General features: G+C 41.8%; 1 pseudogene; it reads right to left on the bottom strand.

Moving 5' to 3' along the window:
* Positions 1 to 656: 656 nt before the first annotated feature.
* LOC123184185 (protein transport protein Sec24-like At3g07100) lies at positions 657 to 5,139 on the bottom strand (annotated as a pseudogene).
* Positions 5,140 to 5,331: the final 192 nt, after the last annotated feature.

The raw sequence follows: 5,331 nt of genomic DNA, 5'->3' as shown, positions 1-5,331 counted from the left end.
GTCCTCAGCCGTGTTTGCATTTCTCTCGACACCACCGGACCTACCCATCGCGGTAAAAATAGAAACTCTATCATCTAGTACTCCTCAACACATATCCTTTGTGTTTGTAATGTTCCATCAGTCAACATCATTATTACATGACTTGCAGATACTGAGCACTGTTGGAGTTGCGGTTATGTTGATGCAGCTGGTGGTGTACTTCATCTACTACATCTTTCAGCCACAGGCACAGCACCTTCAGCTACAGCTACAGCCCCAGCCACCCAGCCACCGCTCGAGCCAGAGCCACAGCCCGAGCCCAAGCTCATCTACACCATTGACGTGCCAAACTATGGCGTTGATCTCGAGATTTTATTCGCATCCCCGGTGTAGGCATGTAGACCATCACTCTCTTGACAAACTTTGATGCTGCTATTCAGTCTCTGGAGAAACTTTCATATGCTATGTTGTCGACTTATTTATGAGATTATGCCTTAAATTATGAGATTATGGCTTAAGTTATATCATGGTGACTTATTTATGAAATTATAGCTTAAATTATGATATTGTGGCACTACCAATATTGTAATCTGTTGTTTGGTATACAAGATTATATATAACTATCATGAAAACTGGTCTTGGAAGGCATGCATGCGTATAAATGACATCTTGGATCCAGATCAGTACCAGCAGTCAAACAAGAGTTTACACAATCTTTGCAACTAAAATTGTCGACGATACAAATGCGTACAAACCCCTACCAAAGACTCCACACGATTGTACAATTTACCAGAGGTGCTGCTTACTTATTCTGATACAACAGCTGTACCCTTTTCTCGTCACAGAAAATAATCACAAGAACTAAATATATTAACAATAAAGTTTGTATTACTCGCCGCCAGCAAGAGCGCTGCTGCTAACAGGATGACAAATGTAGTAGAGCACGGCTGGCTCGCCATTTTGTTCCAATGGTTAAGAGGGTGACCGGGGACTGGCACAGCAACCGAATCTGCAGCAGTTTACACAAAAACAAAAATTTCTGGAACATCCACCTTACATCATCATGAGCTCTGTGTTTGGCGGTGAATTTGGAGTATCCAGTCCATGTAACTGCTTGTTTCAGCCATCTGATCCTCGACGAGATTGGACAGAAGTAGGAAGCCTTCTCTTGGCTGCTCACCTTGCCGTACCACGCGGGGCAACTGGTAACATGAAGAATCCCTCTCCCTTAGGGTTCTTAGTACTGCCATGAAGTTTCTCGAGTGATTGTTGTCACATTCTCTCAACTTCTGCAAGAATCTAACGTGGTATTGCATTACATGTTAAAAGTGAGTTTTTCATCTACTAAAAATACTGGATTCTCATCCCAGAGGATATCAAAGGTATTTTTAAGAACAGACTAAAAAAGAGAAATGTCATGATACACTGTCAATTTATTTGAGTTTTGTTTGAGAGAGCGGGAAAACAATATAAGGGCAGAAAGGGGAATAAAGTACTCCCTCGGATCCAAAATAAGTGTCGTGGTCAAATTTGAACTAAAACCCCGACACTTTTTTGGATCCGAGGGATTAAGTCCCAAAGTCAGGATTATATTGTTCACCAGAGTAAAGAAGGGTACCTTTGATAGATCAGGGAAGTTTGACAGGCTGACTCCAAGAATGTCGTTCATGAGCTCAGGCTGGAGCATTCTACCCAACCATACTAGGAAGGTGAAGCCATCATCGATCCTGTCTGGTTCCTGAAAATCATGACATATATTTCAGTTAGAAAAAAAATGAATATGCTGAATTAAACAAAATGTTAACTTCGAATGTACCAATCAAATCAGCTCATTTCAATTAATGCTTACTGTGCATGTTGGCTCTACAATGTATAATAGAAACTTAATTTTGAAAAAGGAACTTGATGTTAAGGCCCTACCAAACCTTCATATCAAACATAACTAATAAAAACATCTAGAGGTTACGTATTTATTTTGCTTAATACCATGCCAGATGTGGCTGCAAATTTTTAAGATAAGAAATTATTGTAAGGCCTACCGAACTAATTGAGCAGACTAACTACACTGGTTCTTTCCATCCAAACAAACGGAACTGGCGTTATCTTTATTCTCCCTAGTTGATTTACATAGTTTCAAAATCACAAGTCTACAAGTAGCTCTGATTAAAAGGAACTTAATCAGCTTAGTTGCAAGGAAATACTGCATACCATTGTCAATACTTCATCAAGCAGCCTTCTTGCAGGCAGTATCATCATACTGAAACCAGCAGCCCAGCGTTCATCAAGAGAGACATCAGCATAACCACCACGCAGAGCAAGGGATTTGCATAAGGCCAGGATGTATAATGGCAAGTATCTTAATGATTCTGGGTATATCAGTCTCCCGCCTATGCGATGTTGTACAACATATAGGTTCCGGTATTCCTTCAAACTTCTCGGAAGCTTTAACTGTAATTGTTGCCGGACACTGTCCAGCTTATCAGACAGTGAGTTTTCAACAGCTGCAGGATAACGGTTATTAGTAATAAAGTGATCTCAGTCATGTATATTGACATTTATGGAGGGAAGAGCAGCAATCTAGTACAAACCGATTCTAGCCAGCATTGACACAATGGCACCAGTATCTGCTTGACGATACATCTCACCAAGATCTGTGACCACAGGTGCAGCTGCCGTATGCACCCTGATACGTCTTTCACCAGAAGATGGTGTATATCTGATGGTGGTTAAGGACACAAGAACCACACTCGTAAATAATATTGTGAAAAATAAAAGCCCAATGACAAAAGGCGGCATCAAACATCATATGCAGGAGGTGATTTGACAAGAAAAAAGGTGTTTCGGATCTCTCATAAGTGAAAATAAAATATTCTAAAGCACGATGAGGGTTACAGTCCTACTCTCTACTGACAAACCATATTCATGGATTTAGCTATCACCAAACTAAGAGCAAAGGAAACCTTGAGAAAGGTGCTCCTTGGACATTTTGTTAAGTTATCATTTGTAATGCACTAGTCGACTTTCTCAATGAAATGAAGATATGGAGAGCAGTGCATAAGCAAGTTCACAGGAAAGGATACAGCAACGCCACTTGAAAGTATACAGTCTGCGTGGTCATTAGGGTCTCCACTAGAGACAGTTGCATAGCAAAAGCTTTATCAGCATCAACAGCTGGAAGAGCTAACAAATCTGTGGACCTTAGCACCCTGATATGTTATGAAACGCACCCCTGAAAAACATTGTGTCATGAGAGTTAGGTTCAATAAACTAACAAGGTAAGGAAATATATAGGAAGATGATAAACATGCAGCTGTGGATACAAATCTAAAACCTTTTCCACATCTGATACGCATTACAGATTCCCAAGCAGTCTCCCGAGTAAGGTCTCTGCTAAGCTCATGTTTAAGTTTCTCCCCGTGAGTAGTTGCCTGGAAGGATGGATAATGGTACACCTGACCACCAGTATATTTCGCCAGAGAACCTACACATTACATATCACGGTAGGTAAGAGAAATTTGGAAATACTATAGGAACTTCTCAACCGAGGTTGTCAATGAATTGTCCTTTAGTTTTGCTTCACAACCTAGAATCCCTTTTCTTTTTTAGAGAAAAAATTGCAGTTGCTACAACTATATGACACATCTACTCATTTATGATAGAGGTATTTATTCATATAGTGACTGTTTCTTAGTTAGGATCTCGACAATACGAAGCAATAGGTTGGTTATTAGTTAATTTTCTATAATTACTAAGTTTTTTTCTTAAAAAAAAGAAAAAAAAACGAGTCACACACTAAGCATAGCAATTATATTAAATGATTTATCAATCTATGTCACAATACTTGTCACTCAAAGAAAATATTTCCACAGCGATCTGATTTTTCGTGAACTCAGCAGCCATCTGTTTATAGAAGGGATCTTCTGGTATCCTCAGAATATGCTCCTTGTCTGTTCCATATGCACGGACATCATCTCCTCGAAGTCTCAAACGGCCAATACCAAGAGATGGCAATGTACTCTGGGAGACAAGCAACTTACCCCCAGTTTGAACCTATAACAGGAATGACAAAATTGTGCAGAGACTAAATCATTTAACAGAGGGCACACAAGAACAAACAACAAGTACATCAATAATAATCCATCAAGGATCTTACCATAACCACGAATGCTGCTCCAAGTGCAGGACCATGAGAAGATTCTACATTTACATTGTCCTGAAACATATTGGGCAAGCTGTCAAGAAAGGACTCGATACCATGTCCAGAATCAACCAAATTCACCAAGAGATCGTCGGGCAATGGCAGGAAAACAGCGTCCAAATCGGCAACTACCATCATTTCAGGACGTCTGTTCTTGATGGTATCATCGAGAATTCTCGCATCCAGGTCCCGTGCATGAATTCTCGATGGTATTGTGTTGACCTTTCTTTGTTCAAAAATCTGTAGTGAATGATCCATCCGCCTCCTCATCCCAGCCGAGTGGTCAGCCGGGACGAGTGGCGCGAGCGCCGAGCAGGCCGCCGGCCTGAGTGGCTATGGCGCGCGGGCAGACAGGGCGATCAGCGATTTCGGACGAGCGGAGCGAGCAGCAAGCAGCCGAGTGGCGCGGACGACAACGGCGACAAGATCTGTGCAGCTCGTTCTCCTCTACTCGAACAGATGCATAAACAAATACAGATAGTCAGATATTGACGTGTACTGTGTACATAGAATCACGGGGTAGTTTGGTCTTTTCCTGAGCTTATAAATGGAAAAGGAAAAAAGGAAATCACTAAAAGGAGGGAAGTGGCATGGTAATCAAGGAGCCAACGGCAGAGTGGCAATTCTGCGAAACCAATCTTGAAAGTGGAAAGTGGCAACTTTGAGAAGCCACATATTAAAAGTGGCAAATATCCAATTTTCTCACACCTGAGTTTGTTCGCAGGAAAAATGGAAGAAGCCCAGCTTATCCAATCCCAAGCATATCTAGGGTCCTCGCTTCGTCGGCTCCATCCCCGATTCCTCGCATCCTCAAATGAGCAACCTGTACATACAGAAAGAGAAGATCGTTCAGGGAATCGGTAGAAAACAAGGAGGAATCGGCTGCAGCGGCAATGTCCATCGATTTGCTCAATGGGAGTAGGAGCGGAATGGGGAACAAGAAGAAAGAGGAACAAGGGACAAGAAAGGACGGCGGCGAGCTGATCGATCGGAACGAAGCTGGCTGCCCTAGTAGGCTAGCTGATTGGGCTATGGCGATGGGCTTTAAGGCCCTTTTTTTTACTCCATGGTGGCCCGGTCCATGTAAAAGGTAAAAATGTTGGGCTGTATAATAAATACCTAGTTTTTCTCAAAACAAAAGGTAAATGCCTAGT

This window comes from Triticum aestivum, chromosome 2A (assembly GCF_018294505.1).
Source record: "Triticum aestivum cultivar Chinese Spring chromosome 2A, IWGSC CS RefSeq v2.1, whole genome shotgun sequence".
Classification (NCBI taxonomy): Eukaryota; Viridiplantae; Streptophyta; class Magnoliopsida; order Poales; family Poaceae; genus Triticum; species Triticum aestivum.
This window is presented reverse-complemented; position numbering and strand designations above follow the sequence as displayed.